The sequence below is a fragment of the Astyanax mexicanus genome, chromosome 14, assembly GCF_023375975.1.
Source record: "Astyanax mexicanus isolate ESR-SI-001 chromosome 14, AstMex3_surface, whole genome shotgun sequence".
Classification (NCBI taxonomy): domain Eukaryota; kingdom Metazoa; phylum Chordata; class Actinopteri; order Characiformes; family Acestrorhamphidae; genus Astyanax; species Astyanax mexicanus.
Window position 1 is genome coordinate 29,319,010 of NC_064421.1, and position 22,249 is coordinate 29,341,258.

Below are 22,249 nucleotides of genomic sequence, written 5' to 3' on the forward strand. Positions count from 1 at the left end.
GGATAGAACGGTGCTCTTCTTTGATTGGCTGTTGGGCAGCAACGTTTCTCAGTTTATTGATTGGTGTGTGGCTTTCTCTTGTTCTGACTCTGGGTTAAAAAAAATTCTTTTAATGGATTTACAAACAAACAAAGCATTCAATATTTTAGAATTGTTTATTGTTGCTGTCTTGATCAAAAATAATTAAATAAAAAATGTGATTAAATATTCTTTTGAAAAAAAAGGAAAGGAAGCTGAGTGCGGGGCCGTGTGGGGCGCGCATGCGCAGAGCGGCGCAGAGGCACTGTTGTCAGAGCCGGAGCCTCCTGAGGAGCAGCGGCAGCTCCGCGCAGACCGGCCTCCGATACTCTCCTCCCGCAGCCTCCCTGCACCGCACAGCGCAGCCCCGAACCGTGGAATACCGGCCCACATCTACAGCGCCAGAACCGCGCGTCCCGCCGGCTCTGCGGAGTAACCGGAGACCGAGCGGCGGATCCGGCCTTCAGCAGCGGATCATCCAGCGGAGCCCCCGGTAACTACCACCCCGCTCCCCCGCCTCACACAGAGCCAGGGTTTTTACCTTAAAATAAGCCAATTCGAGTCAATTTCAAACCGAAATTCTGAATATTTGTTCCTGTCAGCAAGTAAAAACAGCGGCTTTATATCTAGTTATTACCTCACATCACACCGCGAGCTAATGCTACACACACATTATACACATACACACACATTATAGATACACACTATTCACAGACACACATACAAGCACAAACAGATCTGTGTTCAGTGCTTCCTTTAGTTCAGTATTAAATGCAGATAGTCTGTATTCGCTGTTGAAGGCTAAAGCTAGCTGAACCTCCGGCCGGCGGGTTACAGAAAGTAGTCCGCGCGGCTTTTCTGTGCTTAAGTTCGGCCTATAGCGCATTAATACCGCCGCGCATTAATACCGCGTTATCCGACTGATCGGATTTGTGTATCGGGGCAGATCACTGAACATCACAGATCAGTTCAACACTAAATTTAAGATCAACCTGTAAAATTTCATTATTTTATTGTTAATATTTACTTTAGAAAAACATGCGTTTGTATTTGTAATTTCTTCCCCTTACTAAACCTGAATAAAATACATAAAAAAGGTAAATAAATGAATCCTGAATCGATTTTCAGATATTTCTTTTACCCCACCCCCTCTTCTAATCTGATTGGTGTAATCCAACCTATTTATGTTACAGTATGCAGTGCAAAAATAGAAAATTAGACAATGGAGTAAATATATATTTTCCCCTTAAATGCAGATCATTAGGCAGAAAAAAATAGAAAACTAGAAAATTGAAAAAAAAGAAAGAAAATTTGTAGTACAATAATGGTAAAATAAAAATACAAACTGACAATACAAACATTATTCTGTCCATTCTGCATTCGTTTTGTTATTATTATTTTAAAGCTGGATTGTCATGTGTACTTCCTATCAAGACCGCTCCCACTTTAGTCACATTTCTGATTGTGTGCAGGTTATTTACAGCTTTTTGATAGAATGCAGGGGTTCCACATACCAACGTATTTTTGCAGATTTTACAGAACATGACTAAATTGTATTAGAAGTTTTTGACACCTTTTAAAAATAACTATAATGCAGATACACTGCTGACACACAAACCGTCAACATGGGGTATCTCAGCAACCATTTAGCAGCACTTATCAACCACTTGAAACACCCTAGCATTCATCTGAGATACCAACTGCCTGGCAACCACTAAGTAACATCAAGGCAAGTGTTACATCACGACATGACACTGCAGCATCTAGCATCTGCTTAGTGATACCATAGCAACCACTTGTGTTATGATGGCAATCCTTTTGACACACTGTACCATCTAGCATCCCCTGAGCGATACCATAGCAACCAAAGTACCGTTGCATCCACCTGGGATTTTAAAGCAACCACTTAGCAACCATTTAGTAACCACTTTGCAACACCATAACATTTACCTGGGATGTCATAGCAACCACTTAGTAGTCACTTTGCAACATCATAGCGTGTATGTGGAGTACCATTGCAACCACTTAGTAACCACTTTGCAACACCAAAGCATTTACGTGGTATAGCTTAGTAACCTCTTTGCAACACCATAGAATTAACCTGAGATACCATAGCAGTCATTTAGTATCCAATTTGCAACATCATAGGATTTACCTGGGATACCATAGCAATCATTTAGTAACTACTTTGCAACGCCATAGCGTTTAAGTGGGATGCCCTAGCTACCACTTATAAACCTCTTTGCAACACCATAGCATTTACCTGGGCAACCCCTTAGTAACCAGCAACCACTTAGTAACCAGTATGCAACACTATAGGAGTTACCCAAGATACCATAACAACCACTTAGTAACCACTTTGCAGCCCCAAAGCATTTACCTGGGATACCATAACAACCACTTAGTAACACTTTGCAACACCATAGCGTTTGTCTGGGATACTGTAGCAACAATTTAGCAACCCCTTAGTAACCACTTTGCAACACCATAGCATTTACCTGGGATACCATGGCACCCACTTAGTAACCACTTAGTAACACCAAAGCATTGACCTGAGATACCATAGCAACCACGTAGTAACCTCTTTGCAACATCTTAGCATTTGTCTAGGATATTGTAGCAGAAATTTAGGAAACCCCTTAGTAACTACTTTGCAACACCAAAGCATTTACCTGGGATTCAATGGCAACCACATAGTAACCACTATGCAACTTCATAGGCATTACCTTGGATACCATAGTAACCATTTAACAACTATTTGTTTGGTAACAACTATAGCTTTAAAACCACCTGCCTAAAAGTGTTAATATTTTGATTGGTGATTTTGATTTAGTTTGAAACTAGAGCAACCACCTAGCAACACCATATCAACCTCTTAGCATCACCATTGACAATTTCTGGAAAGAATTTCAGTCATGTAAATCTGTTATTCTTTCTGGATATTCCCTCTTGTCTTTATTTTTTTGTTCACTGGCTGCTTATGCAAATGTGACTGAAACAAGATGTTCAATAGATTTTGTCGTTTTTGAAGCCTGACATTTGTTTTTTGGAATCCAAAGATGAGCTGATTTGAAGGAACAGTAGTTTAGTTGTTAAGGTTGGCAGGTTGAGAAGCTCGTCTCCGCAGACAGGCAGAGGGAACAGAAGCACTGATGGGCCCAGTGTTTCCTCAGATGCTCCGGTTCAGGCTGTGACAGCATTAATTATCATGTGGTAAGTCCGCGGGCCGATGTGCACTGCGGGACTGCTCCTCGGGTTTTATTGCCCGTGCTGTAAACTCGGCGCTGTAATCGATTGGGTGACAGCGCTGTCGACTCCTGCCTTTGTGAAATCAATGTGCTTTTAGTGAAGAGCGGCTTTAACATTGTTAAACGTTTGTGTTTTTTTCCCAGCTGTGTGCTAATGATTGTCTTCTTGGTGTCATCCTTTCTCACCTCAGTCTTTCTGTGTTCCTGGTTGTGCAGCACTCCTGATAAAAGTGTTAGCTAAGGTAACTCTGTGGACCGCTGCATTGGGTTGGGTAATTGGCCGTGCAAATTGAGGAGAAAATGTGGAAAAAAAAAGAAAAAAAAAATGGAGATACGTTTTTCATTGGAAGGCGATGATATATATGTTGCTGTGTTCTGTACTGTATTCAGTTTGGTTAGTTTTGTTCAGATTCAGACTACAATATAGTGACATAGCGTGTCATTATCACATATATTACCTACCTACATACTTTACACTGATTGGTTTGTAGAATATTGTCAGTTTTGCGAGTTGCTTTTTTTTTGCCGAATTTTGCTCCCTGCCAAATTGCTTCTCTATCCTTCAAGTGCAGGTTTGTCCAGCAGAAGAATGAGTGTAAAAGATTCCCCTCTGATTCCTTTTATTTGTGTTTATAAATAATAATGTTTATTAATCTACAGTTACAGTAAATACAGAATCACCAGCACTGTAATCTGTTGTACATGTACTTGGTGTGGGAATCATAGGGAATCACATCAATCACACAGGTGTTCTGTAGTGTCTGGACATCTTCAGGCATTAGCAGCAGATCATCTATCTCCTGTATATTCTGAGGTGGGTGGAGCCTCATTTTTCACTACCGGTTCACTGCTTCTCCTTCTTTGCTGCCTCTTAAGTCAGAGATTCTCAGATTCTTAAGCTCGTCTGTTTTGTTTTTTCTGCTTTAACACATTCATTGCCTTCAGGATCTGCCTAATTTATTCAACCTGTTATTGGCCAGATGCCAATATGTCAGAGTACATTTACACTATTTATTTTACACAATGGTGAAAAAATATTTAGTTATATTAAGGAAAACCGGCAAAAAACATCTTTGGCATTTTATCTGGTTTTGATTAAAGCCAATTTTTTTTTTTATGCATTCCTGCTTGAATGTAAAGGAAAGTGAAGCTGATGAGAAGCTGCACCCTTTAAAAGGTGACGTGAATATCAATTTTATATTAAATTCCCTTTGCTTTTTTTCGGTTGTTTCCCACTTGGGGGTATTTGAATAATGAAGAGAAAAAATCTGATAACATCTGTGATTAGATAATTGTCCCCTGGGGTGAAGAGTGATGAGGAGTGATTAACCCAGAGAAGATGCTCCTGGTTTCTTGTAGAGAGTGACTGACGTACGACGTCACTATCTCCCCACGTGAAGATCAGGAGAGGAACTCCAGCTAAAGCACAGAACCAGATCCACAGGAATCCCATTCACTTATTTAACATCTCTCCCTTTCCCTCTGCCTTTCTCTCTCTCTCTCTCTCTCTCTCTCTCTCTCAAACACCCTCTTTCTTACCATCTTTTTTTCTTTCTCTCTTACCCCCCTCTCTCACCCTTTCTCTCCCTTGCCCCACCCCTCTCTTACCCTATCTCTTCATGCCTGTTCATCTTTACCTCTCTTTCTCTCTCTTTCTCTCTCTTTCTCTCTCTCTCTCTCTCTCTCTCTCTCTCTCTCTCTCTCTCTCTCTCAGCAGCCTGCTCTCTGCTCTTGGCTGAGTTTCCATGGGGATCTGAGCAGTATAATGATAGTAGTTTGCTTTCCTCCACAGAAGAGAGAAAAGCTCTTCAACAGGTGATTTTGAATACACTGAACAACTGAAATATGGAAGCAGCGGGAATGTTGGTGAAGTGTGTCTGTGTGTGTGCACACACGCGCATGCACACACGCGTGTGTGGTGATTTCTTGGTAGAAGTGTCCTTTTAAGCCTTCTCAGGCTAGAAATCACATCTCTGATAAAATCTCATGAACGGTTTTAGCATTTGGATCAATAATAATCAGGATGAACAGGATTTCTCAGCTTGTTCAGGCTACTGCTCTTGCGCAGATCTCCAGCGTGGGTGAATGGGGGTAGTGGATGTGTGGTTTGAGTCTCTAAGGTAGCTCTGCAGGAGCTAGGCTGGAGACCTGTGGTCCAGACAATAACAATATGACATGGTGTTGTCCAGAATAAGAACAGAAACAATGCACAGAATATTTGCCAAGAAAAATGATTAAGCTTATTCTGTTTTATGTTATAAAACTATATTCTAGTTTGGTATTCTGTATTTGGCTTTACGTTTTGTTCAGTTTCTGCCATTTTTTTTTTTTTGGCGCGTGTCAACAAACTACTGCGCCATTTAGCAATAATAATTATACTAACAATAATAATAAAAGTGGTTTTAATGATAAAACCAATATATCATCGACACACAACTGTGTAACAAATATTACAATATAATGCAATATACAGCATTAAACACATTACACATTAAATTCAAAGGCCAGCTTTAGTATCTGTGACATGGCAAAATTCTTATTGGGATGTAACAATGTACCCCTCTTTACCGCACCCGAGTGCACGTGTATAGGGTAAGTGTGTATATAGTGTGTGTGTGTGTGTGTGTGCGAGTGTGTGAGTGATGGATGATGAAGTGGAAAAAGCTGCAGAGGGGGAGGCTAATCACACAGACTGGATCTCTGGCAGGAAGCCTAATGGCCGTAGCGTGGAGCTTCTTGCATAATAAATGCTCAGTGCAGCGGCTCACCTCCACGGCTCTACTCCAGTACCCGGCACCGCTCCTGCCACACACTCGCACGCCGAGCTGCTGGCAGATCAGGACTAATCCCAGAGAGGACTTTAATAGCGAGTCCTGCACGTGTGTGGGGGTGTAGGGTTCGGCGTATAGTCGGTTCTAGGCGGACTGTGCTTACGCCCGTTACGTTAAAATGCTGCCAACTGGAGCTTTTCTCCATCGCCTATAAATACCATCCTGCAACAAGGAGCGTTCCTCTGGAAACTGGAGGAAAACCGTTCTGCCACTGCTCGCCTGCCACAGAAAGAGAGAGAGAGAAAGAGAGACGGAGGTCAGGAATAGATCAGTAGCTGCAGTTTTAGCAGCAGTCCTCATTCGACCCCAAATCCACACAAACAACATGCATTTTTTTTTAGGCACGCCCCCAGCGCACAGCAATACCTCTGGGAGCATCATGTTCTAGCACAGACAGTCTTAATAAGGAGCCCAATATATGTACAACACAGTTGCTGCAGATTTGTCGGCTGCACATCCATGATGCGAATCTCCCGTTCCACCACATCCCAAAGGTACTCTATTGGATTGAGATCTGGTGACTGTGGAGGCCATTCGAGTACAGTGAACTCATTGTCGTGTTCAAGAAACCAGTCTGAGATGATTCACTCTTTATGACATGGCGCATTATCCTGCAGGAAGTAGCATCAGAAGAGGGTACACTGTGGTCATAAAGGGATGAACATGGTCAGCAACATTAGGTTAAAAAAAAAAAAAAAAAGGTAGGCTGTGGCGTTGACACGATGCTCAATTGGTACTAATGGGCCCAAAGTTTGCCAGGAAAGTATCCCCCACACCATTGCACCACCGCTACCAGCCTGAACCGTTCCATGGTTTCATGTTGTTGACGTCAAATTCTGACCCTACCATTCAAATGTCGCAGCAGAAATCGAGACTCATCAGACCAGATAACGTTTTTCCGATCTTCTATTGTCCAATTTTGTTGAGACTGTGCGAATTGTAGCCTCAGTTTCCTGTTCTTAGCTGACAGGAGTGGCACCTGGTGCAGTCTTCTGCTGCTGTAGCCAATCCACCTCAAGGTTCGACGTGTTGAGCGTTCAGAGGTGTTCTTCAGCAGACCTCGGTTTTAACAAGCGGTAACAAGTGGGCCATTCTTTCGAAACCCTAGAGATGGTTGTGCGTGAAAATCCCAGTAGATCAGCAGTTGCTAAAATACTCAGACCAGCCCGTCTGGCACCAACAACCATGCCACGTTCAAAGTAATTTAAATCACCCTTAAATCTTACCCATTCTGATGCTCTGTTTGAACTGCAGCAGATCGTCTTGTGCCATGTCTACATGCCTAAATGCATTGAGTTGCTGCCATGTGATTGGCTGATTCGACATTTGCGTTAATAAGCAGTTGGACAGATGTACCTAATAAAGTGTCCAGTCAGTGTATATATGACTGGTAATGTTCTGGTTACTCTCAATCCTACTCTGTTTAAGAATAAGGTCCCAGCATAAAGCAAAAAGAGCCAATCAGCTTGCTGGTTGTTCTGAGAGTACAGAAGGGTCAAAGTGGTAGTAGAGAAGCCCCTCCATGAGGAGATCTGCACAAGCGCTTTAGCCAGAACAACTTGAAAAATCACATATTTGTGCATTTTTGAGCTAAACGCTGTGAAAGGATGAGTTAATTGCAGAAAACTGTACTGTAATAGCAAGGGAAGTTATGGTACCTCCTATCCTAAATAGCTTTTTTTCAGTATTTAGGAATTAGAATTTTTTTCTTAAAATGACCGTAGCATTTTGATCATAATCAAATAGTAACTAATTTACACAAAACTTGAAGCAAAATGTAGCAATGAATTTTAATTCAAATTAAAGCATTGCCATTGTAGAGGCTCCCCCAGTCGAGGCTCAGAATTTAGCTTTCTGGTTTTAGCTCTTCAAGTTAAGCTTTAGCTTTATCGTTTCAAGCATCATTTTAGCTTCACTCTCCAGGATTAGATTTAGCTTTCAGGAGAAAACAGAAAACAGAAACCTGTTCACCGGTTTCCTGTTCCTGTTGACAGCCGCAAACAGCGTTGGTGCTGACTCAGTTGTGTAGCTCTACTAGTGTCAGGAAGATTGCTGTGCTTTCCTGAGCCCTATTATTTAGCACACGTCACCTTCACACCACACACACACACACACACACACACACACACACACGCTGTCAGCCTAGGAATGGAAGTGCAGCAAAGACAGAGAAGTCACAGAACTCAGTCACAGAACTGAACCCCCACCCCACCCACCACTCACCCAACACACTCACACAAAACTAAACAGCACACAGAGGCTGACATGACTTTATTTGCTGCACTCTTAAAAACTATAAACTCTACCTCAGTAACTGCTGTGATTATATATGTTCTATATGTTACAGTATGTCACACATCTCTGCACCTTATCCCCACTATACACTTATTATGCCGTATCGGTACTGCACTGTCCTGTGTTTAAATTGTCTCGTCTTTTGTATTTATTGTATTTATTGTTATTTAGTGTTATAATTTTATAATTTTATGTTGCACTGTCGTCACTCCTGCACTTTATGTTGTCTATTGCTTGTTGTTCTATGTTGCACCATGGTTCCGGAGGAACGTAATTTCATCACACTGTGTACCTGTACTCAGATGTAATGACAATAAAAGCCTCTTGACTTGACTTGACTTGACTTGAAGTGGCTAAATTCTCAAGGGTGTTATATCTGAAGTGGGGGAGGAGGTGGAGGAGGTGCACCCCCATGCTGTGCTTCACTCTGCAGTGCTCAGCACCGATCCCACTTCTAATCTGCTGCCTCAGCTCCAGCAGAGCATGCCCAGTGGCATGCAGAATGCCTTGTGGCTCGTTACGGGTCTCTCTGGAACAATTAACAGCATCTCACAGCGATGGATGGATGGAGCACCGCAGAAGGACCCATAAACTGGGCGATGCAGTATTCCTGCAGAATGGTTCAGTGTCAGAAATGACTTGAGACAAAGGCCAGTATTTAGTGTCTTGTGTTTAACAACAATTAAACTAACGATTAGACCATTTTACAATGCTTAAAGCCAGATCAGCACCAGGAGATATTTTAGCTTCCAGTATGATTCTGTCCACCCAACATCTCTCAAGTTCCACAGAAGATGGACATCTTTTCTGTCCTAGAACCAAGGTGTTGTCTGCAGTTTGAAGGAAAATGAAGTCTGGACAAAAGTAGTAGAAGGCTGTATGAGTATATTGCTGGACTGATTAGCCTCTGCGCTAACAGGAAACACTGATAAACAGCGCAAACTACTACGAACGCACACTCACAACAGACACACTCGAGTAATATGAAGAGCCATATTACTGTATTTTTCTGACTTTATTTTCCCAAAAATCACCAGTGCGCCTTATAATCCGTTGCGCCTTATGTATGAATTTTACCAGTCAGGTTGTAAGGAGCATTAAAGCCTGCTTCTATCCCCAGCTAGCACTGCTGGAGCAGCATTAGCATTACTTGCTAACTGTGTTGCTCTTTCGCCGTTCAGAGGTGAGTATATCGGACTGTTTTCTGTGTGTTATCAGTGTTAAAACAAGCTACATTGGACAAACCACTAGCTAATAATGCCCTGGTTTACCGGAACACTCAGGGTTGCCCTGTCGGGCGCCATTAGCCACTAACTGCTAGTGCTTAGCTGCTATTGCAAATGCTCCAACCTTAGTGCTGGAGAAATTTGGGAATCTTAAGCTTACTGTAAATAAACAGAAGCGTTTTACTCAGCCACTCTGTTATTCTACACAGATTTCTCTTTTGAAAACATTCAGCGCTCATTTGACTTTAAAAGAAAGTCTTTCTTTATTTACAGTTTTGTTTATATAGCTTAGCTGTACTTAATGTATTTAGCTGCCCCCCTACAAAACACCCAGCGGCGAGACCTGCTGAAATAGAATTTCCTTATAGTGTCTCTTAAAATCCAGAAAATAGATGTTCATTGATTGTGCACCTTATAATCCAGTGCATTTTATAGTGCGAAAAATAAGGTAAACAGCATCTGTGCATTTAAACAGCTTGTAAATACCACCCTCGGCTGTTTTAAAGCAATGACAGGAATAATGGTCGACTAATTAAATTAAATAATCATCAGATTACTCACTTAACTACCAAAATATTCCTTATTTGCACCCCTGAGTATTGTTCAGTTCTGCTAACAGCTGTATAAACAGATCAAACTGCAGGACCTTGTTGAGATCCAGCAGATGAGCCGAGGGTTGGAGGTTGGAGGGATGGTCGTACAGACATGCAGTTGAGCTGTAGACTCTCAGCCTGAGGCGGATTGGAGTGAAGGACTGTCTACAGGCACCCAGATCCGACTGCAGGCCAGCTGACTGTGGTCATCCTCCATCCACGTTATCGGGTCAGGGGATTTAGCTGTTAAGAGGATTCGCCGGGATATGAGCAGATTGATGTGATTGGATTGCATCTTGCACTGATTCATACTTGCAGTTCTGAATCACTGAGGCCTCTGGAACTGTTAACCCTGGAAGCAGCGATTTCTGCTCCTTTACCCCAGTAATGCCAGCGCTGTAGTGTTTGCTAATAATCCAAAATAAAAAAAAAGCTGATTAATCAGAAACCTGGGCAGTGGAACAATAAAGGCAGTTTGACTGAGTGGTAGAAAAAACACTGAAAGCTTCAGTTTTAGGGCCGTATGATGATTATGCAGCTTCAATTTTTTGTTGGAAACATTCCATTGTGATTCTGCTTCATAATTATCGTGCTTGTCTCTCACAATTCCAGGAAATTTCCTATCTTCACTTTCCCATTTTCAAAGCTGTAAACCTTTTGTTTTACCGAATCAGAAACAGTGTACAGGTGTGCCATTCTAACACTGAACTACAACACCCATCAGCCCTCTACGGGTACTACCTAGTCAGCATGCATCAGCAGTAAACCAATCATGGACCGCTCATTTGCTCCTTATCACTGGAGTACTAACTTGGCACAGCTGATTCTTTGAAGCTTTGTTTGTATAAATACTAACTAGTTTTTTTTGCAAAGTATGTTCTTGCAAAGTATTGCCAACTTATGTTATGATGTTTTAAGTGATTATTGTCTGTTTGTCTTCTCCTGTTTGAATTTTTGCATTTATTTGGTTTATTTGGTTATGAACACACAGAGCAGAGGGGGATGTGGCCTTATTTTCTGTTTTAGTTGTTGTTTGCTGATATTATTATGTTTAACAAATCGTTGTAGTTTTAGGTCAGTTCTTTAGACCAATGGTTCTTATCTGTGGGGACCTTCTTCCAATTTCCCCTGACTTGGTGTTGCCTCAAAATGAAAAAGCTACAGAATTAAGTATTTAAGTTAGTATATGAGCCCTGCAGCCAAACATCACTTTAGTCTACCAATTTGTAAAAGGGAATCCAACAATTCAACATTTAAGCTTTTTTTATAGAAACAGTTTCTAATGGTAAATGGTTTAATCATGGTTTTATATTTTTATAGTGATGTATATCAAAACCTTATTGGTTAAAAGACGATATATTGTGCAGAATAATCACATATTCATGGGCAGGTGTGTTGGCAGTGCCGAGGGGGTGGGGCAAGCTGAGAGGAATGCTGATCTGGGTGCCAGTAGCCTCCTGTGGCAGATAGAGGGGATGAGCAGGTAAGATATCTCACGCTGGCGGTGATGTCCTCTGTTCTGTATTCCCTTTATCACCTACAGTTGTGGTCAAAAGTTTACATACACTTGTAAAAAAACATAATGTTATGGCTGTCTTGAGTTTTCAATAAGTTCTACAACTCTTATTTTTCTGTGATAGAGTGATCGGAACACATACATGTTTGTCACAAAAAACAGTCATAAAATTTGGTTCTTTCATAAATTTATTATGGGTCTGCTGAAAATGTCACCAAATCTGCTGGGTCAAAAATATACATACAGCAACAAAATTTGTCAATTTTGGTGATGTAGCGAGTTGTGTCAATCAAATTAGCTTCATGTCATGGCCTCTTCACTTCTTGTAAGTGATTCTGATTGACTACAGCTGTTGACTTCTCATGAGCCCATTTAAATAGGGCTCATTTGACCCAGTGATTAGACTCAGCTACAAAAGCTACAATGGGAAAGTCAAAGGAACTCAGTGTGGATCTGAAAAAGCGAATTATTGACTTGAACAAGTCAGGGAAGTCACTTGGAGCCATTTCAAAGCAGCTACAGGTCCCAAGAGCAACTGTGCAGACAATTATACGCAAGTATAAAGTGCATGGAACAGTTGTGTCACTGCCACGATCAGGAAGAAAACGCAAGCTATCACATGCTGCCGAGAGGAGATTGGTCAGGATGGTCAAGAGTCAACCAAGAATCACCAAGAAGCAGGTCTGCAAGGATTTGGAAGCTGATGGAACACAGGTGTCAGTCTCCACAGTCAAGCGTGTTTTACATCGCCATGGACTGAGAGGCTGCCGTGCAAGAAAGAAGCCCTTGCTCCAGAAAAGGCACCTTAAGACTCGGCTGAAGTTTGCTGCTGATCACATGGACAAAGATAAAACCTTCTGGAGGAAAGTTCTCTGGTCAGACGAAACAAAAATTGAGCTGTTTGGCCACAACACCCAGCAATATGTTTGGAGGAGAAAAGGTGAGGCCTTTAATCCCAGGAACACCATGCCTACTGTCAAGCATGGTGGTGGTAGTATTATGCTCTGGGGATGTTTTGCTGCCAGTGGAACTGGTTCTTTGCAGAAAGTAAATGGGATAATGAAGAAGGAGGATTACCTCCAAATTCTGCAGGAAAACTTAAAACCATCAGCCCGAAGGTTGGGTCTTGGGCGCAGTTGGGTGTTCCAACAAGACAATGACCCAAAACACACATCAAAAGTGGTAAAGGAATGGCTAAACCAGGCTAGAATTAAGGTTTTAGAATGGCCTTCCCAAAGTCCTGACTTAAACCCCATTGAGAACATGTGGACAGTGCTAAAGAAACGGGTTCATGCAAGAAAACCATCACATTTAGCTGAACTGCACCAATTCTGTCAAGAGGAGTGGTCAAACATTCGACCTGAAGCTTGCCAGGAGCTTGTGGATGGCTACCAAAAGCGCCTAGTTGCCGTGAAAATGGCCAAGGGACATGTAACCAAATACTAATGTTGCTGTATGTATATTTTTGACCCAGCAGATTTGGTGACATTTTCAGCAGACCCATAATAAATTTATGAAAGAACCAAATTTTATGACTGTTTTTTTGTGACAAACATGTATGTGTTCCGATCACTCTATCACAGAAAAATAAGAGTTGTAGAACTTATTGAAAACTCAAGACAGCCATAACATTATGTTTTTTTACAAGTGTATGTAAACTTTTGACCACAACTGTACTTCCTCCTCCTCAGCTGCTCTTCATGAATGCAGGCTCCTCGACGTTTAGAGATCCAGAGTACGTACGCTTGTAGTGCTGCCGGAGAACAGGGCTCTAATACGATATCCATAGCGTATCGTTGCGTGATGTTCTGTTTTGCAGTATTGTGTTTATTTTCTAAACCAGTTTCGGGTTTTTTTATTTATAAGTTTAAATATAAAGATTGTGTTTAAACCCCACAAACTAGACATAGCAGTGTTGTTACTCTGACATTAGATACAAGTTTTCTGGTTGGTTAAAAATATTCTTTTGTTTTGTTTTGCCGTTTTGTCTTGTTCTCTCTTTTTCATCACAGTTTTACTCTTAACTTTCTGAACTTCCTGACTTCAGCCTTTCTCATCTCGCTGGGAATCGGCTGTTTGGGGACCATGGCTGGTTCATGGCTGACTGGTTACCGACTACAATTTAGAGGATGTGGAGTTGCCAGATAGAGAGCGTGCGGCCTGGGGGTTTTGGCTGTGGCGGCGTAATCTGATCAGTGAATCGGTGCATTTAATTTTACTGTAATCCTGATCGCAATCAGTGGAGACTAGCCCTTCTGTGGTGAAAAGCCACTGTCTGTCCTGGTGATGGATGCTTTGGCCAAAATGTGTTTTTTTGTGTTCTTTCTTATATCAAAATATGTATTTGACACTCTGGCACTGCTGGGATACAAAAGCCTTTAGTGTTCTGTTCTTTCTGTTCAGCTTAAAAAAATCAGTATGAAATGAAAGCGAGTGTTTGAAATGGTTACAGTATTCTAATTTCAAAACACCGGAGAGAGTTGTCTTCCCTGCCCACCCATTCTAAGACACACTCACCATCCACAGACACGCCTACCCCTCCACAGACATGCCCCCCCCTTCACAGACACATCTACATCCACCCCTCCACATACACCAAAGCTCCCTCGGGCTGCCAGGCTGTGGACGCTGACTCTAACTCTGACAAACTAGTGCAAGATGAGTTCGAAATCTTCTTGCATAGCAAGCAACATTATAAAACACCTCATGTAGATTTTATATAACTTTATCCACAATTAACTAGTGAGCTGTGTACACAAGTCAAATCTGTTAAACTGTGAAGAAGCCCACTGCTCCAAAAATACAAACCCTAGAGCTGGAGTTACTACTTTAAAAATCCCAATAAAAATATGCTGCTTAGGTTAGCAGAGAACATATAAATCTGCAGCCTGATGTAGATCTCAGTTATAAGCTGCCCTCACCGGAGTTGAGCGAAATCAGTGAACACTGCAAATACACAGATAAATAGCTAACGCTAGCTAGCTGCTAGGATTGGCACGAGAAACGTTTACAGTTACTTGTTTTGGATGTAAAAAAGCGCTTAGCATACTATCTGATTCATAGCTAAACTGCGACAATATAGAGGCATTAAAATGCCTGTCCTTAAAGTAGCTAACCTGTTTAGGGGAACCGTAGCCAGCTCAGCATCTTGTAGTCCTTCTGGGCTCAAAGTCTTCTCCATCTGTCGAACTCACTGTCAGTATTTGTACTCTTATTTTATTCTATCTTTGGTTATTACGCTTTCTGCACGAATATCATGACTTTTTAGACTGTATAGTAGCTAAGGTTTGCTTGCTAGCTTTTATAGCTGCTTTCATGACTGTAGCTCTGCTAAAACCTGGCAACCTTGTTGACAAGAGATGACCGTGCTTTAACTTTACGCGTTTGTTTAATATCTGTTGACGCATCCTGTTTACTACTAAAAAAAAAAAAAAACCTGAATGGTCCTTAGAATTAGGACCCTTTGTAGGCAAATTCTGTTTTTATTTTTCTGTTTTAGGTTTTTACCATGTTTTGTCACATTATGGATTTTTAGTAGTGCTGGCAATTGAAAAGGTTATTAAATTAATGACATGCTCTGTGATTAAATTAATCTAAATTAATTACATGACTTACTCTAATAAAATAAATGGCTGTCATAGACTTAAAAGATACCTGTAATTATCATCAGTCAGTAACAGATTCTGTAAATACGTTATCTCTTACATCAATAGACCAGTTTTGCAGGAAGTTTTAGTAGTTTAATATATCTTTATTTGCATAAAAACAAAACCAATAATTAATCGTCCTGGTTTTGTGTGGGACATGCTGTGAGGGTTGATCTTTGATCTATTTAAGACTCGTCTCTTTGTGTTATTGTTCAACAAATGCACATTCTGAGTGAGCGCTGACCTCTCGCTGTCTGTTGCTGGTTTTAAGGGATTTCTCGGTTATTAACGCAAAACTGTACCCAAAACAGAGTGGTTGTAATCCATTCTGTCAGCTGAGACCAGAGACATGCTTTAGACCTCACTGTGTTCCTGTAAAACATACTAAAACCAGTAGCTGTTTTTAGGTATAAACTCGGAACATGTAATTGCATGTCCAGACTGGCTCTCCCTCACGCTATATTTGTTTGCCTTAAACCAGCCCTTTGTGCAGTAAAAGATACCGTATTTTTTTGTACTATAAGGCGCACTTAAAAAATTGTTAAATTTTCCCAAAGATCTTTATAGTGCTTTATAACCCAATGCACCTTATGTATGGAGCAGTAAAGCCACTTTGCTGAAGTGCAGTGTTTTACAGGAGTTACAGACTGGAGCAGTATTAGCATTAGCCGCTAAGAGCTAGCTCTTTTACAAGCTAACCGTGCTAAGTGCTAGCTCTGATATACTCCAGGGTGGGTATTATCGGACTGTAGTCTGCAAATTTACAGTGCTAAACAAGCTACATGGGACGAACCACTCGCTAACATCACCCTGGTTTCCCAGGACACTGGTGACAGTGACTGGATGAAAGGATGGCCTACATGGTGTGCAGTTTATGGAAACAACAATCCTGCTTCCATCATAACAACGATGTGAAGTCTGTCAACTGGATAAAACAATTTTGGTGTATTGCTATCCTGGCAGTGGAAAACAGGTGCTCCACTGACTGATTTAAACCCTGACAACAGTCAGACGTTCATTGTTATCTTGGTAACACAGGTGCACCGTGCATACACCCCCACTTATTACACACACATGAACACACAGCAGCACAAACCCAACTTTTACATCAACAATCAACCGAATACTACATAAAATAACATTGCTGTTACTGTAAGTGAGCTTCTGGCGCACCTTCACAGCATGAACAAGCAGGTCAGTTTCCTCAGCTGAGAAGCGTTGGACACGTCCAGTAGCTGCTCTGTTAAAATAGCAATCCGCCAAAGTCAGAGCGCACCTGGCTCTTAAAGGAAATGGCAAGTAACATGCTGATTGGTTTATTTTACATTACACCCAAAACACACCAATGATTAATGAAAGCTCCACTAGGTAGGATTGAGATTTTGTGCTCGTGGGCTCCCCCTACAGTTGCAGAGTGTAATAAATGTTTCAGGCGGATTAGTTTCTCTTTCTCATTTTCTGGCTTTCACAGACATATTCGGTCTCTTTCCAGCTTCTGCCAAAGTGTCTGAATGTTAGTTAGTAAAGAATGAACCAGTAGTTCTTGTAGAACTGTTAGAACTAAAGGTCGGAAAGCAGGTCGCAGTTCTCGCGAGCGTTGGTCGCGACCGCCTCAGAAAACTTACAGAGTCTGGTTTGAGCTCAGAGGAGCCCGGCACGCGAGAGCACCGCTATTCCTCCTATTACACCTCAATGCAGCGCTGCAGTGAGTTTCAAGCTATAATTTTACTTCTTTAAAAAGATCAAAAATCTAGAAAATCATACCTAGTAGGGCTTTAAGAGAATAAGTACATGCATTTGGGGCATTTTGAGCCACGCAAGGTGTACTTTTCTCATTGTTACGATAGCAAAGACACACTGACACGCCCTAAATCAAGCTGATGGCTCGTCTATAGATCCCTAAAATAGAGCCTATTGAGTGTGTTTTAGAGGCACATCTATCTGTCAGCAATCTCTCACCAAGACAAACAATACCCAGAAGTAGCAGGGGCTGTGGGGGGAAGCAATTTTACACACTCTTGTGTGGCGTTAAAGACCAAGTGTGTAATCACGCCATTTAACCTGTACTCGTTTATGTATCTGCATGAGACAGAACTGCATGCAGAGTTCTGCAGCAATCATGTTTTTATCACGGAGTTTATTGAAGAATAATTATTTTTCTTTATAAAAAGCCATGAAGGAAGCGGAGCAGTTCTATTATGGCATCTCTCCAAAGAATCTTTTGTGGCACTTTTATTTTTAAGAGCGTACAGACAGTAAATAGAGCGTGAAAGCACATCGCAACACATTGGTTGGATTTGGTCTTGCTGGCCAGTCCAGACTATCTGCAGGCCAGGCCTCCAGCCCTGTGCTGATGCGCATGGTAATCGGCATGTCTAACGATAGCTACTGTGACCGCTGCTCCCTCGAGCGTGGTGCGAGCGAGTGTTTCAGTGGTGCTGTGATTTTCATGGCTGGTTACAATGATCTGAGGGTCTTTTGTGGAAATAAACAGGGGATAAAGAAAATCGAGTATTTCAAGGCTTGGCTTTGGCCTGGAGGAGACGAGTGTCACTGAGTAAGCTCTGACAGACACACAGCCTCAGCAGAGCTAGCCTAGCGCACCCAGCCTCAGTGACTCCTCTCTGATACTTTCTATTACAGCATGTTTAATCTCATTCGTAGGAAATGTTTTCATCTGTGGTGTTTAAACACGGTCAGTGCTGGACGATATGGCCTAAATTTATGGATTTATGATCAGTGACAGTGACATTATTTATCTGAATAGATAATCTCCTCTCCAGTCTATTTGCTACACATTCAGATATAAAAAGAGTGATTGGATGCGTTGTTTTCCATCTGTTGAAATCCTGTTTGTCTTGTGGGATGCTCACCTTTTATAAGCCCAGCTGATCAGCAGCAGAACCCGGATCAAATACGCCTCATAAACACTCTGATATCTGTCTGTCTGCGCTCCTTGCTGTCAGACTGGGTGTGTAGACACCATTTATCTGCTCTGAGGAGCTTCAGTCCTCAGTTTACACTTGGGGCTCTCTCTCTGTCTCTCTCTCTATTTCTCTCTCTTCTTGTCCCACTTTCTCTCTGTCTTTCTTTCTTTCTCTCTTCCTGTTTGTTCCTGTCTCTCTCTCTTCCTGTCTCTCTCTCTCTTCTTGTCTTTCTTTCTCCCTGTCTCTCTCTTTCTCTTGCTCTCTCTCTTTGACTGTCTCTTTATTTTTCTGTCTTTCTCTTTCTCCATTTTCTCTCTCCCTGTCTCTCACTGTCTTTTTCTCTCTCTGTCTTTCTCCCTGTCTCTCTCTTTCTCCATTTCTCTTTCTTCATTTCTCTCTTTCTTTCTATCTCTCACTGTCTCTTTCTCTCTCCATCTCTCCCTTTCTCTCTCTTCCTGTCTCTCACTGTTTCTCTATCTTTTTCCCCATGTCTCTTTCTTACTGTCTCTCCGTTTCTATCTTTCTCCCTTCTTGTCTCTCTCTGTCTCTCTATCTCTTTCTCCCTGACTCTCTTTCTCCATTTCTCTCTCTCTTTGTCTCTCTTTCTGTCTCTTTCTGTCTCTCCCTGTCCCTCTTCTTAACTCTCTCTCTGTTTCCTAAAACACACTACACTATTATTACTGTCCCCTCACAATAATACTGTGAAATACCAGCATTTTCAAAAATAAATCATAATTATAATTTATGTTTAAGTGATTGACACCACTAATATAAATATAATTTAATTTTAAATATAATCGATTGCTGATATAATGGATACAAGGCCAGTGGAAAACTAGTGGCTATCTCCACCATCATGCGTAGCACAAAGACAAGTATATTTGAAGTATCTACCTGAATGCATACCCAGACAACAAGCGCATTCTATTTTAATCTTTGACCGTGCAAAACAGGCAACATTCTGAACCAAAATATTCCAAAGCTAAAATCTGCCACTAATGGTATTTTGGTAGTCAGCTAATGTTTCTGTTATATATTCTGGTTAGTCAGTGGTTAGTAAAGTTTATTAACGTGAATGAATTAACTCTTATGTATTTAATTATGCTTAAATACATAAAATAAACATTTACACATAGTGTTATTAAGAAGGGAAAATGGTTATTGTGGCCGGCTCGGTCTGACAGCTGCCTCTCTCTGGGTTCAGGCCAGACCCATGCTGGCTAATTGGAGAGCATTGCATTGAGTCAGAGGAAGTTCACCATGCTGGTTTTTGCCAAACCTGGTCATAAAGCAGGAAACTGGAGTGTGCAGTTACTACGCCTGAGTGCAGGTCTGGATAGGCGGAGCTTCACAGATGGTCTTGTGGCTAGTTGTGTTTAGTTCCTCCTACAGGCCAGCTCATGATTCTGAGATGAATCAGCATCTAAAATTAAAAGCCGCCTGCATTAAACGCCTTGACTCTTCAGATTAGTTTAGACAGAAGATTATGCACAGACATTATATATGAATAAAAATGCACTGTGATAAAGCTGTTGGATATGCTAATATTGTTAAACACAATAAATTAGATTTAGCTTCTCCACGTTTTTGTAGCTCTTGGCTTGGCTGGACTCATTTTTTTCGTACCCATGGAGCGCAGGTTGGGGGTAGAGTCAGGCATGTCTCACTCTACCTCACTTTACCTCCAGCCTTTTTATGTGTTCACAGTCTGCAGTGGGTAGTACAATGTACTGTTTACTGTTGTTATTCCAGTGTTATTGTTGCTCTTTCTATGTGTTTATTGTACAAACTAATTTCGATAAAAATAAAAATGTGATTTATCTTACAGCTGTAATCCTGACTGGTCAATCAACAGTCTATTATTTGTTTTAAAGACTTACATAATATGCGTTTTTTCTTTTTCTATCATCATTGTCTATTTCTTCATTCTTCATTCTTACTCTTGTTTTGTAATTGTTTTGCAATCTGATGTCAACCACAAGCAGATGGGTTCCCTTTCTGACAGTTTGCTGCTGTCAGGCTCTTCCTCTTTCTTGTGATTTTTGACATTGATTTACTTACTCTGGGCTGCTTTATAAATACACTGTAATAAATTAATGCACACAGTTTTTAAAAAATGATGTGGAAATTCTAACATGTCCTAGGTGTAGACTCTGGTCTTGACACCGATCTTGACTCTGGTCTGAACTCTGATCTGAACTCTGATCTGAACTCTGGGCTGAACTCTGGTCTTGTCTCTGGGCTTAACTCCGGTCCTGACTCCGGTCTCGTCTCCGGTCTTGATTTTGCTCTGGACTCTGGGCTTGACTCTGGGCTTGACTCTGGGCTTGACTCTGGGCTTGACTCTGGGCTTGACTCTGGGCTTGACTCTGGGCTTGACTCTGGGCTTGACTCTGGACTTGACTCTGGACTTGACTCTGGACTTGACTCTGGGCTTAACTCCGGTCTCGATTTTGCTCTGGGCTTGACTCTGGGCTTGACTCTGGGCTTGACTCTGGGCTTGACTCCGGTCTCGATTTTGCTCTGAACTCTGGTCTGAACTCTGGGCTTGACTCTGGGCTTGACTCTGGGCTTGACTCTGGGCTTGACTCTGGGCTTGACTCTGGGCTTGACTCCGGTCTCGATTTTGCTCTGAACTCTGGTCTGAACTCTGGTCTTGACTCTGGGCTTAACTCCGGTCCTGACTCCGGTCTCGACTCCTGTCTTGATTTTGCTCTGAACTCTGGTCTGGACTCTGGTCTGGACTCTGGTCTTTATTCTGGTCTGAACTCCTGTCTGAACTCCCTTCCTGACTCTGTTCTTAACTCTGTTCTGAAATCTGTTCTTAACTCTGTTCTTAACTCCAGTCTTAACTCTGGTCCTGACTCCGGTCTCGACTCCTGTCTTGATTTTGCTCTGAACTCTGGTCTGGACTCTGGTCTGGACTCTGGTCTTTATTCTGGTCTGAACTCCTGTCTGAACTCCCTTCCTGACTCTGTTCTTAACTCTGTTCTGAAATCTGTTCTTAACTCTGTTCTTAACTCCAGTCTTAACTCTGGTCCTGACTCCGGTCTCGACTCCTGTCTTGATTTTGCTCTGAACTCTGGTCTGGACTCTGGTCTGGACTCTGGTCTTTATTCTGGTCTGAACTCCTGTCTGAACTCCCTTCCTGACTCTGTTCTTAACTCTGTTCTGAAATCTGTTCTTAACTCTGTTCTTAACTCCAGTCTTAACTCTGGTCCTGACTCCGGTCTGAACTCTGATGTAGACTCCGGTCTGGGCTCTGGTGTAGACTCCGGTCTGGGCTCTGGTGTAGACTCCGGTCTGGGCTCTTGTCTGAACTCCGGTCTTGACTCTGTTCTGAACTCTGGTATAGGTGTAGACTTTTATGTGTGAAATCGTCTTTAGTTTCAGGCGTATTAAGGACTGCTCATTCACAGCACCCACAGGAAAGAGAGATTAAGGAATTAATCTCAGACTAATCGACTAATTGGAAAAATAATCAACAGATTAGTGGACTACAAAATAATCATTAGGTGCAGCTCTCCTGATTGCATGGTTGTGGGTGATGAAGGATGTCGAGGCAGTCTATGGAAGCTGTGGGCTGAGTGAGGAAAGCCCGGAGGCTGGAGTTCAGAGGAGCAGCAGAGCTCCAGTCAGCAGCAGGAGGAGTCAGTCAGCGTGAAGCAGCGATCTTAAGCTAGCCTAACTGCTAATTACCTGGGTGTGTTTGTGGCGGCTTAAATATCTGACTAACCAGAGAGATCCTCTTAACCTAATAGCACCCTGGCTAATGTGATTAGCGTGGGGGATAGGAGTGAATCCTACGCTGTGCACATGCAGCCGTTATTATCTGCACTTCGCTGAGCGCTAACGCTACCCCGTCTTCTGCTGCCTCACTTACACACAACACAGAGCTGCAGTAATGTGGAAATATCAGTTCTGTAGTAAATAGCAGTTCTGTAGTTT

At 42.0% G+C, this 22,249-nt stretch overlaps 1 protein-coding gene across 1 annotated transcript in view; it reads left to right on the top strand.

Annotated features, from left to right (window-relative positions):
• Nucleotides 1-265: 265 nt before the first annotated feature.
• The window catches only part of fut8a (fucosyltransferase 8a (alpha (1,6) fucosyltransferase)), a 69,023-nt gene continuing 47,039 nt past the window's right edge, over nucleotides 266-22,249 (top strand). The window contains exon 1 of the mRNA XM_007244663.4: nucleotides 266-511. The gene's annotated coding sequence lies outside the window, so the exon portion shown is untranslated. The remainder of the gene's footprint in view (nucleotides 512-22,249) is intronic.